At 38.3% G+C, this 20,190-nt stretch overlaps 1 long non-coding RNA gene across 1 annotated transcript; it reads left to right on the top strand.

Annotated features, from left to right (window-relative positions):
* Window positions 1-966: 966 nt before the first annotated feature.
* Window positions 967-15,419, top strand: LOC129206405 (uncharacterized). The gene is made up of 3 exons (XR_008577123.1): window positions 967-1,652; window positions 4,753-4,926; window positions 13,048-15,419. It is a non-coding gene; the product is annotated as an uncharacterized LOC129206405 (long non-coding RNA).
* Window positions 15,420-20,190: the final 4,771 nt, after the last annotated feature.

Here is a 20,190-nt window from a genome sequence, read left to right as displayed (position 1 = left end):
CTTTGTTGCCGCTTTTCGCTTACATAGTTTCTTTCAGCCTTGAACTAGCTGAGAAATGTGACAATATGAATATTTACTTGTGGCATGAAATAGTGGTATGCCAACATTTTTTACTGTCCTGGCTGCAGAGATAAGAACAAAGGTATATGCTGCATAAACAGTCTCATTTTTGAAAAGGAAGAGCAAAGCACTGATATCCTCTGTTCAGTTGTTAGCCATCCTTAGAGCGAATGCTGCATCCTGTAGCTAAATCTCAGGCTTAAATAGATTTGACAAGTCACAGTTGGTGGGATTGTTGTCTAGGGCTTGTCCATAGAGCAGTATTATATGTTGATTTTCAAGAAGATCATATTAGCATCAGTGATGTAACTATTTTGATTGATAAATGGCCACACAACAGATGTGGCACAGATTTACAGATAACAAATGGGAATGGAGCAGAGCTTGCCCGGAGAAGAACCTAAGAGTTCTTCCTAAGGACACTTTTTTGTCATCTGTTTTTATGACTGTAGGTATAGTAACTAAGCTTAAGCCATTTCTGATCCTTTTCTGCTAAGTCATTTTATTAACAATGACTTCTCTTTTGAATTGCACTGGAGATAGCCCACAACTTATTATAAATGTTTTAAATTAAAATAATTATGACACATTAGAAAGGGCCTGTTTTTTCAAACTAAATTATTCCTCTTCCTCTTTTCTATTTCAATAGTATGTAATCAAAAAAGAAAACAGGAAAGTTAAATCTAACTATACTGTTAGGATTACTACTGACCCAATTTCCTAGAAGACTCATCACATAATGCAAAAATATCTGGAAAGTCTATTTTATGTTTAATATAGCTTCTGTCATTCTTAAAAGATAAGTAAGCCATACCTGATAATATTGTACTTAAAATGTAGGTAAGTTTATCCCACTTCTGAAGTTCTGTTTCCACTTAGCATAGTCTGCAAAGCTAGGAAAAAAAAGAAATAGGATAAAAAAAATTACTTAGCTGACAGAAATGAAGACTTTTGTAGTGGATCAGGTCACCATTGCTTTAAGCCATTGATAGGAACTGGTGTTTTCAAAGATAATGTAAATTAGTCCTCCTCCATCTTCAGAAATCAGTATAATGTAGGTCAGGTGCAGATTTCTTCTGCCTGTTTGCTCACCAACCTACAAAGAGAGGGGCAGTGGCTTGAGTAAGTCTGTAAAAGCAGTGTTCTGTTGGCCGGAACACCTCCTATGATACTATGCATTCTTCCAGGTAAGTGTACCTGATATGTCGGTTACTGCTGAATACTAAAGTCAACATCATCTGTGCTTTTTGGAGATATGTAGCTATGGTGAAAGTGCTGCTACAAGTTTTAAAATCAATTTCTACTCTGCTGCGGAAGAAGTATATGCCTCAGGAAAGCAGTTTTGGTGTCAAAAAGCTAGGTAAGCACAGAACAGTTCCTCTTCAACATAAGTACAACCTTCTTATATATTACTGTGTATTAAATTCCTAGTAAAATAAGTGGTAATTAAATGTTAATATTCCAAATGTTAATTGGCTTACAAATTTAGGTCTGCCAAACAATTTGGAAGTGACAAGGTGGAATACGCCTAAAGAAGCCTGAGCACTGAATTTAGAAAGAGACTATTGCATCCCAGGCTTCACTGTGGCATGGTAAGGCTTACCTGTGTAGGTACTCTTTCTGTTCTTATTTGCTGTCCCCAAGAGGGTACAAAGGAACAGAATTCCAACATTTTATTCTGAAGTCCCTTTTGTAAATATAGCTAATCAATTCTTAGCATTAATGATAGATACATAAATATACTGTGAATATACATATCGTTTCACATTTAACTCCATTTTCAATATCGTACCAAACAATTTTGCAACTGTGTAGTAAAAAGCAAGATGAAGGTAGAACTCCTGCAGGTCTTCCTTCTGCAGAAGTACACTTCAACAGCTGGTGCTGTTGAAGGATAGGATTACACAGGATTTGAACAACTGTAAACAAAGACAGATTAGAGAGGCTGTTAAAGCCTTATCCACAACAGGAACTCAGTTTAGCACCAATTTTATGATCTGTCTGCCACTGTCTAAGCTTTCAGAAGACCAGAAAGGGCAAGATTTTTAGATTGACAAGCTGACTAACTACAATGCTTGGAGAGTCTGGATATTTCACAGTCAGGGGGAAGTATAATTCTTAATCGTTCTAGAAATCTTGTCCCCAAAATAATTTTAATTGAATACAGATATCAGGTCCCCTAACTTGGGAATAGGGTCTTAGCTCCTTCCCCCTCCAAAGATCTCTGAGCTACCATCATCTTGTCAGCTTTGTTCTAAGTCTTACATAAAGCACCTGCACATAAGCAATTACTGAAGAGTTTAAGTCACACAGATTTAAAGTACCCACTAGAAACAGAACAGGACCTGTGTATTAGTCTTTGGCCACTGCTGCCACGTGGATTTGACCTGGGAAATACACACCTCTGCTGGTGAATGGTGGAAGGCTGCTGAGGAGGTTGGTGACAGACACAGGCACAAACTTGGGCCCTCTGATGCTAGACAGTAGGTAAGTATAATTTCAGGCCCTGAATGTATGTCCCAATACATCTAAATCCCTTTGTGTATATAACTTTATTCTGCAGACACAATCAGTTGCACATCAACATCCACTCAAATGATTTTTCAGATGTTTGCTTTTCTATGATTGAAGCATCAGCAGTCTACTAGTACAATATGAAAATCAAGTCTCATTTTAAAGTTTAAACATTATAAACCCTCTCATCTTTTTCCTAGTTAGAGAAAACAGTTAAATGCATTTCTTAAGCAATATTTTAGGAAGTTACATTCATGCACATGCCGTAGTTCATTTTATTAAGCATCTTCATATTATGGCTTAGAATCATTAGCAATAGGGGGAAAAAAAGAAGTTACAATAAAGGCATTTCAATTGGTTATTACAACATGTTTTGTTAATTTTTTTTTTTTAAATAAAACCAACTTAGCAGAACCTATAAATAGTACTTCACATCTTGAAATGCAGACTAATTATGGGCTTTGGCTTATGTATACTTCTCCTTAAAAAGGATGGGATGAACAAGGAAAAAGACGATAAACAACTTTGCGAGCAACACAGTCACTCATTTGGGATAATATTTTATCCACTATCAATTTAAGAGGAACCCAGACTAGTATCCTTAATACCTTAGCTCCCACTTCCATCTTTCTTGGGGCTATCTGTGTGTGTTTACTCTTGAATGCTTTGGCCTTATATGCTATAACATCAACCTGGGGTCTACTCCTTTCTTTGGCTTGCCACTAAAATGAGCTTTGCTCATCCATTCTCTGAAGTGGGAGAAAACAAAAAACTCCAGCCTTTAGTCATTGAAAGGATAAAACAGGAGCAGCTGTTATAACTAACAATCATTGCTTTTATTTAAATATCCACACTGATACTGAAATACAAAGCCCAGGTTATCCAAATGAAACTAAGAGGGAGCTGACCCTTTAGGGATGGCACTTAAAGGGAAGCACCAAAAGAAATGATTGCATAAAAGTTTGGTTTATACGCCTTGCTACAGACTAATATTTCAGCCCTTTGTGAGTCCCATCCTTTCAAATTATATTTATGTTGGCACCTCATGGTCCTGTCCACTCAGCCTCACTAGGGTTGTTGGGAAGTGATGTTATTTGGGAGGGTTTATTTCTTAAAATAGCTCCCTCTATAACGAAGCTTGTAACATAAGGGGAGCCAAGAAAACTAATATAGTTAGAAAAGAAAGCAGGGTAGGGGAAGTCTACAGGCAGTACTTGTGTACACACTGTCTGTGGTAAGTGGGGACACTTTTCCCTTTGAGAGGTTTCGTGGCTTTGAGAAGGTTAAGTGGAATACCTCTCTGTTATGGTACTGTGAAAAAAAAAAAAGTAGAAATCTGTTCTAATGTGCCTTTCACAACACTAGGTGCTTTGCACTCAAAGAGCAAGTACAAACAAGAGTTAGAAAAAGATCATTTTGACTATACACATTACACAGGCAGGAGAATATTAGACTAAACAAACTCAACCCCATGGAAACCACTAAATAAATGTTTCCTTCAAGGGGAAATGTATTCTACTTGCTGCTTTGAGCACTAGATCTTTTCTCAAATAAAATTTTTTTTTCATTTGCATCCAGAATAAAAATGAAAATAAAGTTGGGAGGTTTCCCCATCAAAACATTGCCAGTGACATCACTACGCTGTCATTTTTCAATAGAATTATTTTCATTATGGTCTTTGCAAGTATGGAGAACAAATTCATGAGAAGACCATCTGTTACTGTGTAGTACTGCACCTGCTTAGCTGTCTTCTGCTGTACAATATAAGAAATTAAATGTCATCATTGGTATTGCAACTGACACAGTAAAAATGGCAGGAAGAGTCTGAAATGAAAGTTTGTACCTAAGCTTTAATCTACATGTAAAACACAAAGTTTTCTTCTGGAAATTGATGGGAAATATTTCTCTCAGTTAGATACCTCAGACCTTGCTCTAAAGGTCTGGTGACCTGTAGCGTCTTTCATTGTAGTGCTACAGAGTCAATGGCAATAATTTAATTTTTTTTAAGTATTGTGGTGATAAAAAATAGCATTTATATGGAAGAAAAAAAATGAAGTGGTAGTATTATTGAACATCTACCATACCCCAGCATATGATGCAAGATGTGAATCTCAGGATAGCTGACTTGGTGCTCTCATCATCTGTAGCTTCCCTCCACCCCAAACTTCTTTATTACAGATGGCAGAAGAGAATCACTTCAGTCAGAAAGACACCCAATGAGAAAGGGCTGATCCTTGTCAAGCTAAGAACCTCCTGCACTGCAGTAGCCTGCCCCATGACAAGTGTAGACCAAGAGATCATGCACCTTGGAAAATAATGAGACTATGGGAAGAGAATGACCTTCCTGAGGGGGTATGCAAAAACAGTAAAAACATCTATAATCTCTCAGAAATCAATACCATCATAAATTAGGCATATGCTACATTTACAGTTGTTTTTAATTTACCTTTTAGCAACCCACCACAAAATAATGTTAAGCTGTGATGTATACTATTGTTTTCTAATATTGAGCTATATATACATAATGCTTCTCATTAGAATACACATACACAGAACTGTTTCATATCCTAGCAGATAGATTAAAAAAAAAGATGCACCTACTTAGTGATATACTGTTTACAAGTGTTACTTATTTCTGTCTCTCCTCTCACCTTCTCACACAGAAAAATACCTTCCCACCATGTGAACATGTGTCAGAGAGGATTATCAATGTTTCATTACTATTGTGAAATATTGCATTCAAATACATTACGCTTTAACAAAAGTAATCATAGAATGGTTTGGGTTGGAAGGGACCTTAAAGACCACCTAGTTCCAACTCCCTCTCTCTCTTTTTCCTGTTCTTCTTTCCTTGGCCATTTCCTATCTCATTTGTGGGTTTTGGCTACAAATTCAAACCCTGAACTTTCACTTTGCAGCATATAATAGAACAGATTTTGGTGACAGAAGCCTGAGCACCCAAACTGAAATTGCAAACTGCATTTGGTGACCAGTATGCAACTGTGAAGCCTTTGTTGTAGAGCTGGCTAAAGCTCCCATGCCCAAGGAAGGATGTCAGCTTAGCATCTTCCTTCTCAGTCCTCCCTGCTGGCAGAAAAGGCGGCAGGGTTTGCTACCAACAGCTATAGGGGCTTACACTTAAACAGCAACCACTGGCCAGGCAGGCGTGAGCAGGCAAGTAACAATGATTTTCAGGGCTGGAAAGAGAGACTGAAGTGTGGCACAGGAAGAGTATTCAGTGCCAGACACATCTAGGCAGGGAAGATAGATGGAAACAGATCAAACAAAGCCTCATACCTCACCCACACAACGAGCTTTTGCTTAGAACCTTATTATTTTGAATTACTGGATTCTTACTCAGTCTTTGAATTCACAGTTAATTTTCTGAAAGGCTGAGTTAGTTCCATGGGAAGTCATACTTTTCCAGGAGGTATAGGCATAGGCTAGAACAGACCAGTTCACTGCTCCCGAGGCAATAAGAATGCACTGGGTTAAAGCAACCACATGCACATATGAATCCCAAGATCCATTTCCTTCATCACTGACAAAATACTGAGGGAAAAAAAAAAAAAGCAATACTGAGAAAGACATCTGGAAAAAAAAGATACTGAAAAAGGTTTAGTGTCTAACAGCACAAACATTAAGCTGTTTCCCTGATGTGAAAGATCTTGGAGAGAAGAGTACATGAAGCTCCATCTACCACGTCTTACAGAGGGTCTTAAACATTGTGCCCCTTAGTATAAGCACAGGAGGAAGAACAAGCATCCCATTCAGTACACACAAGACCTATTGCCATGTGCATTTTCTACAACCTAGAATGGCAAGTTAGAAAATCCATTTAGATTTTATTCTGGTGCTTCTGAAAGTCTTCATCAGCTCTCAGTTGAGATTCTGCACTCACTTGTGGCTCCAGCCAAAATGAACATTTGCAAAAGCATTGATTTCAATATAATTTCTTCCCTATTAAGAAATCAGTCAAACAAGAGACAACTAACCTAATCTACTGTGTGTTGATGAGACTCTCACAATAGATTTTTGAACCCTGTTAAGATGTAATTTCAGATGACAATAAAGTAATTCTGGGAACCCAATGAAGTTCATTGCTGATATACTGATACAGGACAGGAGTGCAACAGTCCCTTGCTCCATAGCCACGAAGGGCCTTTACACCACGAATGGAAAACAGTCACAGTACCCTTTGATATCATTCCAAAAAAGCCTCACCACATTCAAAGCCTCATAAATTCTGTTACTTGAAAAGCAACAGAACATACTCACATTGCTTTCAATAGAGGAGGTGCTGGAAAGAGCTTTCTTGTTTCAAGAACTTTTGTAGAGGGAGTTATAAAAACAATGGTAAATCTTTCCCTTAACATCCATTAAATATCAGAGTAGAAAACACTATTATCTGATTTCTGTCCATGTGATAGCATTGCATTTCCAGCAAAGACCATGACAGCAACAAATTGGTAGGGAAACAAACAAACAAAAAAATCACTCTTGTGAACAGCTCTGAATGCAGACACAAGCAAGAATTGAGGTTTCATCTCCTAGATTTAGTGAAATGAGAAATCAAAGCTGTTGCAGAGATTTGATACTGAATAAAATACAATATGGTTTCCTTTAACATGCTGCTTACATCTTATTCCCCACTCTAGCAGAGAATTTAGTTCTCATTCACCGTACTAGATTCCTTTTTTCATTTAGGTATCTGAGAAACTGGTATCTCTCTGCTACTACCTGAAAGTCTGTTGTTACCTGCGGATAACAGGAAGTGTATTACAATTTTGGTTTCCACCGTCTTTTATGTTTACTGAAAAAGCTGCTACATCTTATGGGGTCTAGAAAACTTGTGAAAATAGAGACAACCCCCCCTAACTACTGAAAATAACATTTGAAAAAAACAACAACCAGCAACCAAAAAATTTCACAAGCCTAGAAGCATTTTAATTTCCTTACATAATTTTACTGGTATATCTTTTGATACAGCCAATGCACAAAGCTGCTTCAATGGTACATATAATAGGATCTGAATATTAATATTACTATCATTTATTAGATGACTGTTTCTAACCACCACTTTTAGAGGCTTTTACAGCTAGATGCATGGCATGAAAATCAATTCAGAAAATGTCTTTTGCAGCTTTAAATATCAAACACACTGCTAGGGAGACAGATTCACCATCTGAATCAGCAAGCAAAAGAAACAGTTATAACACAGCACTGATAGCAGAACCATCTTTGAGAAACCATAAACAGAAATTATTATTTTCTCTACAACTTTCACTGCTTTCTTTTCTGGACAGCCAGACTCCCAGACTTGGGAGTTTGCTGGCATACCATCCCTACACCCAAGGCAGATTGAAAGCTTTCATTCAAAAATAAATTAATGCATGGCAACACACATCAGCTTTTGCTAATGAACCCTGTAAATCAAGGCTTGTTTATAATTAGAAATAACTTTCTAACATCACAGACATTATCTATACTTGATACATTTGTGCACATGCACAGGTACACAAGACAAAATGAAGCAATTTTTAGTTTTGGAATAAAGACCAAGAAGTCTATTCCCATAATTTATTTGGTAAAACATGTTATAAAATAGTAGCCACTTAATTCTTTTCAGAAGAAAACTGAATTCTGAGATTTAACTATACATTCACTCAGCATGAGTTGGGGAAATATTTAATGCTTTATTGTGTGCAGTCAATCTATCTTTATACAGAAATATATAGTAACATATCACACCTATAGCTGAGCATATCACCTACAGCTCAACAGCAGCGCTTCCATGATTGGAATATCTGTTTACAACCTACTGCTCATCTAATTTATACCACTGGAAATCTAGGACCAGCCTTTTAACAATCACATAAAAACAAAACCAAACCAAAAAGTGCAAAATTAAAAAAAAAAAAAAAAAAGGAAGGGAGCTTAATCCAGCTTTTCTTGCTGTTTGGGGTGACTTGACTTGATTGCATTATTCACAAGTTGCACAATAACATTTGTAAGATGGCAAAGACTCTAAAACACCATTTGAGTTTTTCTGATCCTGACCACCATTTGGGGCTACAGCGTACCAGAAACACAGACAGAATATAACACTCCACTTCCAACACGGAATTTCACCTGATTGATGGCACCCTGTCGGCTAACTTGATGCTCATCTGAGGTAAAAATCACTTTTCAGGCCTGCCCTACTCTTTGGTTTTGCATAACTTACATGCCCCTGAAAAGCATATTTTATACAGTGGGCCTTTATGTAGCTTTGTGTAAGGTTCCAAGGGCATGGTTGTATGTTTTTTTCTTTTCTTTTTAAATTTAGCCTGGTCAGGTTAATCTTTAAAGTTTATGTTGTTCCAAAGAGTCTGTAAGGATGAATGTTTGATTACAACGTTTGAAAGCTCTTACCCATTTCCTTATTTGCACAGGGGGGAAAAAAAAAAAATTAATGAGACCTTCCCTGCAATGAGATTATTTTGAAGAGTTGCATACATTGCTGTAACAGTGGCATAAGTCAAACCATACACCAAATGTTTCACAATTTTTAGTTTCCTTTGCTAAGCATAAAGATCATCTTTGAGTATAATACCTTATTCTGTTTGGAGTTCAAAACACTTTTCTAAGATGTTAAGCCACTTCCCACAACTTCACTCTCAGGAAGTTTGAATTGGCTGCTTTTCCAAAGAGGTTTGAAGGATGACAGTGTTTTCAGATTTGTAAACTCAAAATGAACTTGTATTCATGTTTCAGATCAAATGAAGGGCTCGAGTTTTATATTTTATTTTTTAATCACTGCTGTAGCACTTTGGAATCTAAATATCCAGTTCTTACTTTTTTCCTTTTCCTTTGTAAGCACTCACTCTCATATTTTGCCTAGTTTGTCTGCCAGAACCATTAGCTTCAGACTTTTCACATCAAAAATAGGCAAACACAGATATTGCATTTCTAAATCGGAGGCCGGGGGAGAACTCAGAAAGGCTCCATAACAAAAGAAATATTCATGATCAGTTGAAATAGCTGATACAGAGTGGTCTCTCCAAACACCTGAACAGATCCACTGAAACATGTCTCATTTTTTTTTTCTTTTTAGGTGATGCTTATTATATATTTAAGCCTTAAACATTTAGACTTGAATTGTATACTAAATAGTGGTAATAACAGCACTAGCAGCAGCAACGTACTTTTCTTAGCCCTGGAGGAAAACAAACAAAACCAAAGCAACCAACCAAAAGAAAGAAACAAAAAATAATACCTCAACCCACTCATCCCAAGGACTTCTAGAGCAATATCAGTTCAAAAGTAAATTTTGAAGTACAGCCACTCACAAATGTAACGCAAAACAATTTTTACAAGTACCTTATGCAAACGGTGAGCACAAAGAAACTAATAATACAAAAGAAAACCACATTTGATGAGTAACTGAAAGTCTTAGGTCCAAATTCTAGCACAGCCCTACGAATCACTACTCGGGCTGTAGATTTGAGAGTGGTGGTCTCGGGCCCAACCAAGGACAGACTATTACCATCTGCACGTGGGGTTTTTGAGGATACCATTAACATTTGCCTCCAAGCTTTAAACTGTGCTCATCACCATCATATCAAATGCATATCAGGCTATTTCCAGGAAGAGCCCTTTTCGGTAGTCATTCAGAAAAACATGGGAGTCCACTGATATCAAACAAGGGTCAGACCCTGTAGATACATGGGCTTGTCATGATTGCATTACATCAGTTTACTCTTCCACAAGAGCAGGGAGTTCTGAATTTCACCCTCCTTTCAGATCTTTTCCTCTCCTACTCATGGGTGTTTTCACATTCTGAAACAAAAGTCAGTGTGACCCAACTGTCAGATGCAGATTTAAGAGAACACAGGATTTCCATTCAGTCACTAGATAGGATTCCTTAAAATAGGGGGTGGAAAAATGTTCAGAATGAAAAAAGCACATGGAGCCAATGCTGCTGCTACCAATTGTCAGCTGGTGTACACAGCCCGTTGCTCTGCTGGAGACAGCATAACAAACTCCTCTCAGCAACTGGAAGGATGAGCAGCTAAGCTGAATATATTGGTTTTGCCTTTATGCCTCATGTGCACCAGACACTACCCTGACATAGCCAAAGACTGGGTCCTTCTGAAACATATTTAGCTTTAGCAAAATAATTACAGCATATAGCAACAAATGTCTATACCTAGAAATCAGATGGAAAGCCTTTCAGAAGCTTGAAGTGTCTCCCAAATTACCACATTATTGAAAGAACTGTAGGGGATAATGTTTTACACATTTTCTGTGTTTATTCTTTTGAAGGGTTGGATGTTTGGGTGCTTTAAAAAAAAAATGCTTTAGAAGAAATGAAAAGGAAACCTTAGAAGTCTTCAAAGAAACACTGCTACTACCAAACGTAAAACAGCACTATAAAACAGTCACAGTCACATCATTTAAAAATTGTTTTTCACGTAACTGAGCTGCACTACAATAAATATTCTGGACAGTAGATGTCCCAACTGTAATTTGGCAATACCCTTTGGCTGCACCAACCTCGTTAAAGTAAGTGTCAGTTATTGAGTAAAATCAGCCTTATAAGGCAAAGAGAATACTTCAAATTTGAGACGTGCAATAAGCAACAAACATATACTGTTAGATTTTGCTTTTGAGATAAACATAATAAATGTGATTCTGCTAAAATTTCCACAGGGTTTTTTTTGATTAAAATAATATTTGTGAGGTTTTGTATGGCTTAATGACATGAACAGTTAAAACAATCCCTGAACTGTGTTAATGTGATGTTCCTAGTCAGGGAATTTATCAATAAAACTAGTGAATTCATTCACAAGATAAAAATAATGATACAATTGGGGAGATCAAAGATAACCTCCATCGCTGATCAGTGTTTGAAAGGCAATTCCATTATATTATGTAAACACAAAGGTCAGATAAGCCTTTTTTAGATAAACAATAGGCCAAAAGTGCTCTAAGAAACTGAAAGCTTATAAATTTGAGATTATATAAATGGATTCAAATTGTTTCCATGTATGTCCAGTCAATCAATCCTACCCTCCAGACTCAAGCTTTTTTTGGCCAAATAAATGGAAACAGCGCTTTTATTTACTCTATTGTAAAGGGAGAAAAAGGTAGAGCAGGAGCAAATACTATAGAGTCCAAAATATAAATAGCTTTAGGTTTTAGAAAATATAAGCCAGGCAGTTGAGCATTTCTGGATAGCAAACACAAGGACTGGTTTTAGACAGATGTATGCAACAGGCCTTAAAATAACTGACAGTTTTACTTTGTAGTTTTACTTCACTGTTTTTCCAAGCTATTTTGGAAACTTTTGAAATCTATCTTCTCTCTATAGACAGCAAATTTCAGTCATGAGAAGAAAAAGGAAAAAACAACACTTATTCCACCACTGCATAGGTCTTTTCAGTAACAAGAAATGAGCTGCAGCATATTCAGAGGATCAACTTATGATTGCCTAAAGTTATCAAACATAGCCAAGAGAATTTAAGTGCGTTAAAAATGTCATGGAAATAAACAATTGCTCAAAGTTTGAGAACTTCTTGCTCCTGGAAAATGCCAGAAATGCCAGAACAGCTTACACAGGTCAGAAACAAAAATTCAATGAATTTATTCTCAATACAGAAACAATATAACAAAGGAAGAATCAGATTTCATGTCTGACAGATCCCAGAAATACAGGGAAACAAAGGTATTTCAATACAGACCATCAAGTTATTTAAAAAAAATCAATTAAAATATATTTCAGAGTTGGTACTAGATTTCAGACAAAGATTTGGGGGGGTGAGGAAAATAGCGAGAGCAAGACACGTCGTACGGTTACCTGACCTGACTGCTCAGAACAGATTTATAGCTAAGTAGTTGTCCCCAGCTACTAATATAACTTCAGTTCAGAGTTCACACCAAACGTGCGGTTGTTAACATATGTTAAATGAAAAAAAATTCTGCTCTGTACCGTTGCATTCTTTGGCTACATCCATCCACACAAATACCTGTAAGTGTTGTTAACTAAAGCAAAGCATGGTCTGTAAGAGGAATTACTGTTATTAGATTTGAGCAAGGTCACTCGAATCTTTTGTTTTGAATCCAGCCTGAATGAAACCATACAAGGGGGACATGTTATGATATTTGTTTTGAATACCTACAGATCCTGGGTTTTAATTCAGAAGACATCTCAAGAAAGTAGCAAAATGTAGGGTACAGCCTTTGGACCATACATGCTTTGCTTGTCAGGTTATACTCAGTATCTGAGGCTGGTAAACGTTATCAGCAGAGATGAACAGATTCAGAGGGCCTGGGAGTAGTGCAAGAAAAGGGAAACACGCTACTATGAGCTTTTCCCTTACTGTCCCTTCCAGTCATGTCCTCACAGCTAAACAATTCCCTCTTTCAGTAAGTCACATGACAGACGTTAGCCGTTAAACCCAATTTAAACTATTTTTGTTTCTTTTCCAGTACATTCCGATCAGTGGCATGAACCACAAATAGTGCCCAGCAGTTGGCGAGTTGCAGATGCCTGAATACCACAGTTTTCATCTCCTTTCAATATCCTTGACTCATGCATCCTGTCTGAGCTAACGTAGGTTTCCTGATTGCAGAGTGTCTGCACCCTTGGACTCGCAACAAGGGCCTGAGCCATCCCAGCAAGCCCACTCTTCCTCTCTAGACTTCAGCTTCACTGTGCTTTTAGTGACTGTCTCACAAAGCCACTTTGTTATGCCAATTCACATCTGGAATCTCAGGATTTACACTGGTATAGCAGTCCACTGATTTTCCTCTAATTTTAAAATAATTCTAGAGCATCACCCAAAAATCCCGTTCAGTTCTGACTTTATTTGACGTCTAAAAAGAAAATGAGCTACCACCACCACTTACACTCATCATACTACTATTAATACACTATCACATTTTCACGCTTGAACGAAATGCCCCCAAAACAGATCTGAACCAGAATAGACTATTCCATGTTTGTAAGGTACTTCTATCTTTATTTCCCTAATACTCTGAAATTCTCCTCTCCAAATTGCAGTCATGTTCTAGATACTGTAGCAGTGATTTTGCATTGCTTAAGACCATTTATATTTCTACAAGTACAAAGATGAAGTGCAATGAGAGGTAGTCCAAGGTGCTGACCTTTGAAAGTAAAAGGATGCCTCTTGGAACAGAAAGAAGAAATAAAAAAAAAAGGGGGGAAAAAAAAAAGATTTATTTTTAGCTCCGATTCAGAAATATCAGCCAGGAACAGAAAGAACAGAGTTGCCAGGCAGCAATTTTCATGAGCAAGTACCCTAGCTATGATTAAAGTATAAAGAGTTGCAGTTCTGTTGCAAACTTGTTAATAGCATTACTAGGTATGCAAAACAGTTGTCTTTCCCCCACCCCGTTTTAAGCCACACAGTTAATACAAAACTCAAATTAGCATCACTGCCATTATTCCCACATGCCACAGCAACAGGCCAAGTAAAAATACATGACAGAGTTGGACAAATGCTTTATTAAATGACCAATTTCAAACTTTAGTTGTGCTCACTTCCATGTTCAGTTATTTACCATAGAGCCCTTTTTCCTTACCATTAAACCCACTATTTCCTTAGCATCAAAAATACCTCTCCCCAGATCTCATGACAAGGCAATATTTTTATCTGGGTTTTACAGCAGAAGGAACCAAGACACAAGGTCCATACAGGAAGTCTGTGGCCCAGCCAAGACTCCAGGTCTCCTGAGACTCAGTCCAACGCTTTGACCACACAGTCAAGCACTTTCTCTTCTGTAGTCTTTTGATCTTTTCTTTCCATCATGAATGACTAAGCTATAAGGAATCTTTGTCTAAAGAGCAGGCTTAAAGAACAAATACATACTTAAGATTATTTACAAAAACTAATCAAACAAGCTTTTTAAGCAAGACTTGAGTCTTACCCAGTTCTGACTAGGTATTCAAAGGGTACAAGCTTATATGGAACTATAGACACCTAACGTTGTAAACATGTTCAAAAGTTTTAACAAATATGAACTTAGGGCCAATGAACCATGCTCAAACAGCCCACAAGGAAACAAAGCCAGCTTTAGTTTTCAAAAGATCAATGCATGTACATTATTTGTGCAATGAGGCAATGTACAAGACCAGAAGTCTAGTGTCGTCCAAATTCAAATTTATTTGCCTAAATAATGGACTGGTCATCTAAGCAATAATTACCTCAATAATTAAGTGGGTAGAGGACAGTGCCTCACCTTAAAGCACAACAGCAAGGGAAGAAATGGAGTATGCAGCACTTTGAGTAGGAAATTTACTTCATTTGAGGCAACAGATACAGGTTAGGTTGGTCAGTTAGTTGTTTGTTTTTTAAAAAATTCAAGAATAATGCTATTATCCCAAGGTGGTGTCCACCCAAAAGAAACAAAAGATGAGGAACCTGAAGGGTAAATGCGAAGGCAGGAAGTAGTGAAGCAGGAAAAAGGATTCAAATGTCAGAGATCATGTTTAGTAAGGTATAAATCATACCTCATGACATCATAAAGTTCTGTCCCCCCTGGCTGGGAAAGAAAGTTGCCATATTTTCCTTCTTCCGTTGGCTATTTCTACCAATTACTCACTGTGTTTATTCTACCTATGAATGGGCTGTGAAGGCATTAGCCACTCTACCACCAGGCAGAATGGTCATATACAGAGCAGAGCCCTGCTGCAGAGTCCTGGTTGAACAAGACTTTCTCTCCCTGCACCAAAGAAATCCAGTTGAGACCAGTACTAGCCATCTTGTAGTGATGCTGTGATAACCATGATATGTAGTGCTTCCTCAGTTCTGTTTTTAAGCGCTGGGCACTCTCCTTTATTTGTGAAGCAATAAAATCAACTGTCAAAAAATACCATTTGTTTCTGATTGCACTCCTTTTATAAAATAACACAAAATTATTGATGAAGCAGTTCAGTTTACAATAATGCAGTTCAACACTGAAGAAACACTGAGCAAAGAAAGAGATAACTATCACAACTCTGTTCACCACAAGAAATCGCATAAGGCATGCAAAGCACAGCTGGTTTCTGCTGTGATTTTCACACTTTGCTGTTGAAAAGTTACAGTGAAAAAACACACACAAATTGTGGTTTTCATTCCAATTTGAATTTGTTCGGAAAAGTCTGTAGTGGAATCCATGCTGCACATCTGAATTATTCAGATGGAGCTTAATTGCCCACTTTGTGAAAGGAAAGGATAGCTCATAGCCCCCCCTTGATAGCTGAAGGGAAGCTATCAAAGATGTAGGAGAAAGAATTCATTATATTCCTCTCAGTATTTTTAATCTTCCCTATTCTTGAACCAAAGCATAGACTTCTCTTGATTGTCTGTTCAGACCATTTATAATGAATGTGTGCAGATTAAGACAGGAAATTTCTTCCTGGCTGTGCAAGCACCGATCACAATAGCAGTCCCTAAGACCCATAATTTTCAGCTTCATTCCAAATTTTGCAAAGCTGTATTTAAGAGATCTCATAGTTATACACAGTAGAAACTGATCCTCTCTCCTCTGAGGTGGACTCACCATTGGGGGAGGAGGAGCGGCAGCAGCACAGGGGAAGAAGTCTTCCCCAAAATAAACCCTTTTTTAAAAAAAAAAAAAAAAAAAAAAGAAGTCCGATTTCTTAGTGTCATGGTTTTACCTCAGCTGGCAGCTGAGCACCACACAGCCGCTCATTCACTTCCCCGCATTGGGATGGGGGAGAGAATTGGAAAAGTTAAAGTGAGAAAACTCGTGGGCTGGGATAAAGACAGGTTAATAGGTAAAGCAAAAGCTGTGCACACAGGCAAGGCAAAGCAAGGAATTCATTCCCCACTTCCCATGGGCAGGCAGGTGTTCAGCCATCTCCAGGAAAGCAGGGCTCCATCACGCATAACGGTGACTTGGGAAGACAAACGCCATCACTCCAAATGCCGCCACCCCCACTCTCCCTCTTCCCCCAAGCTGCTTATAAACTGAGCATGACATCATATGGTATGGAATATCCCTCTGGCCAGTTTGGGTCACCTGTCCTGTCTGTGTCTCCTCCCAACCCCTCGTGCACCCCCAGCCACCCCGCTGGCAGGGCAGTGGGAGAAGCAGAAAAGGCCTGCTCAACAATAGGTCCGTGTAACAAAAACATCCCTGTTTTATCACACTGCTTCCAGCACAAATCCAAAACATAGCCCCATACTAGCTACTATGAAGAAGATTAACCCTCTGAGCTGAAACCAGGACACTTAGCTTAAATGAGAACTGTAATGCTAGGTTTTACAGAAAACTGCTTTAACACAGGTGTGACTATACATATCTTATTGTATAGGTTTAACATGATAGGAGTGATACCTAACTGGATATGAAGTCCATTAAAATTAAATATCTTGCCTATGATTTGTTAATTTGGTTTGGGGTTTTTTTGCCTCATTGTCTGTAGTCTTTGAAAACCACTGCTACATAACCTTGATAATTATTAGCCAAATCTTTCCTGAAATATCTGTTAAAAAAATAAATACCCTTTCTGATGTTCTTAATCCAAAATACTTCTACATCCAATTTCAGTTTTTGGCCATATTAGACATTCAGTCATATCACATCTAATCAAGGGTCAATAGTTTTGTCTTGGAAACTATTCATAGACCATTGTAGAGTTTTCCAGGAACCAAGTTGTGATATTATCATATGTATATTTCTCCTTATAAAATATGGTTGAAATATACAAATCTTCTGCTATTGCAAAGGCAAAATGACAGAAAGCGACAGAAGTGTGACATTTTACATCTACTGAACTTGCAACTGAGCATAGACCACATCTGAAATTTTTGTGAAAGTCTGAATATTAGAACCAATTATAGTTATTTGTATTACCATGAGCATTTATAGGTATATTTTGTATTGCACTTATCAGAGAACACAACTGTACAAAAGATGCAGAATGCCCACATCCATCACACTCAGAGAGCTTACTATATCTATTTCTGTGGGTGGTTATGAAACATTTATTTATTGCTGCACACAGCTGATCTGATTATTGTTAGCAAGTCATATTGATAAAGTTATTATGGGAGACCGGTGACAGTAGCATATATAACACTTAGAGAAGCTTACTGGTTGATGTTTTCACATGATATTATATGCAACACTTGTTTAATCAGTAAAAACCAACACAGGTCTGAATATAAACTGCTGTTTTCAACTTAGCCTCAAGAATGTGAAGAATTTAATTTTTAAGGCTTATACATTTTTCTTGTCCACAGGGAGCAGGAGCCCTAGCAGCCTACTGTTCTGAATTCCAAGATTGCTCTCATATCATCTTATTAATAAAATTGTCAGTCATAACACTGATCTTACATTGTTATAGATTTCTTCTTTACTTTTCTATGGCAAGAAGGTCACAAAGACTTTTAGAATTATAGAATCATTTAGGTTGGAAAAGACCTTTAGGATCATCAAGTCCGACTGTTAACCAAGCACTGTCAAGTCCACCACTAAACCACGTCCCTACGCACCACATCTACACATCTTCTAAATACCTCCAGGGATGGTGACTCCATCACCTCCCTGGGCAGCTTGTTCAAGTGATTGACAACCCTTTCAGTGAAGAAGTTTTTCCTAATATCCAATCTAAACCTCCCCTGGCGCAACTTGAGACCATTTCCTCTTGTCCTATCGCTTGTTACTTGGGAGAGGAGACCAACACCCACCTGGCTACAACCTCCTTTCAGGTAGTTGCAGAGAGCAATAAAGTCTCCCCTCAGCCTCCTCTTCTCCAGGATAAACAACCCCAGCTCCCTCAGCCGTTCCTCATAAGACCGGTGCTCTAGACCCTTCACCAGCTTCATTGCCCTTCTCTGGACACACTCCAGCACCTCAGTGTCCTTCTTGTAGTGAGGGGCCCAAAACTGAACACAGTACTCAAGGTGCTGCCTCACCAGTGCCAATTACAGGGGGACAGTAGTCCTGCTGGCCATGCTATTCCTGACACAAGCCAGGATGCTGTTGGCCTTCTTGGCCACCTGGGCACACTGCTGGCTCGTATTCAGCCAGCTATAGACCAATGCCCCCAGGTCCTTTTCTGCCAGGCAGCTTTCCAGCCACTCTTCCCTAAGCCTGTAGCGTTGCCTGGGGTTGTTGTGACCCAAGTGCAGGACCTGGCACTTGGCCTTGTTCAACCTCATACAGCTGGCCGTGGTCCAGATCCCTCTGTAGAGCCTTCCTACACTCGAGCAGATGAACATACCTACCCAATTTGGTGCCATCTACAAACTGACTGAGGGTGCACTTGATCTCCTCATCCGGATCATTGATAACAATATTAAAGAGAACTTGCCTCAGTACTGAGCCCTGGGGAACACCACCTGTGACCAGCCAACAACAGGATTTAACTCCATTCACCACAACTCTTTGGGCCCAGCCATCCAGCCAGGTTTTTTTTTTTTTCCACCTAGAGAAGCATACACCAGTCCAAGCCACGAGCAGCCAGTTTCTCCGGGAGAATGCTGTGGGAAACAGTGCCAAAGGCTTTATTGAATCTAAATAGGACAACATTTGGTCTACTCTCGATGCTCTGAGCTATCTGGTCTTCCAAGTCCTCCCCACAAGATTTGAAAATCACTTCATCAGAACCTCCCTCATTTGGGAGGAAGGGGGGAAAAAAAAAGTGGATAAATGTTTTGGAAGTTGTCACTGTGCTAATTAGCTGTATTTCACATGATTTGACCATGAATTTGACTTGCAAAACTGAAGAGTCTCCAGCTACCTCTTTCCCCCACAGTAATGGCAGCCTACTTTACCTAGCTTGCATATATATCTAAAGTTTAACAGCTCTAGCCCCAATTGTTCTTTGTACACAACCAAGCCAAAGTTCATGACTTCAAGGCTTCAGTGACATCCACTGAATAGCCCAAAAGTCAGAAATAAGTGCAATTATCATTCAATTACTAAGAGGAAGGGACAGAAGTGTCAGTTCACCACAGTCTATGAGTTTTTCAAGACAGCATAGTGAAGTTACATAGACAACTTGGACTGATTTTCAGGGGGATGAATGCAGAACTTTCAAGGAAGTGGTAGACAGGGATCACGAATTAGACACTGTATCAGCCCTATACCTATTGTTTCAAGGAGAAAATCATTAGTTTTGTTTTTATAGGTGGATGAGCACAAAAACCTAAGCACATTTAGAAGTTTGCTCACAATACTGAGGATGTTCTGAGCACTGCTCATCTACTGTTTCTGTATGAGAAGAAATAGCATCATTACACAGGATGGGAAAAGGAAATCTACGTCCCGTAGAAACAGCTCTTAACCAAATATGTGTGTGAAAATACTCTGTAGATGTGATTAGGAAACATGTTCTGACTTGTTATTTATCACTGCTGGAATTAAGTCAAGCTTTTTCCTTTCAAGCCTCAAAGACATTGTCAACACCAAAATCTTTCTGTTGCTTAAGAAAGAATTAAACCATTTACTCAATTCTCTACTACTATTTTGAGAAAACTGAATTTTAATTTGAAGCCAAGTGTGGAAGTTTGGGGTTTTTTGGCAGTGTGGTTTTTTTTTTTCCCCTTCTCCATTCCAGTGCTGACACAAGCAATTAATCCATTTCTGTTCTTT

The sequence above is a fragment of the Grus americana genome, chromosome 4 (genome assembly GCF_028858705.1).
Source record: "Grus americana isolate bGruAme1 chromosome 4, bGruAme1.mat, whole genome shotgun sequence".
NCBI lineage: Eukaryota > Metazoa > Chordata > Aves > Gruiformes > Gruidae > Grus > Grus americana.
This window is presented reverse-complemented; position numbering and strand designations above follow the sequence as displayed.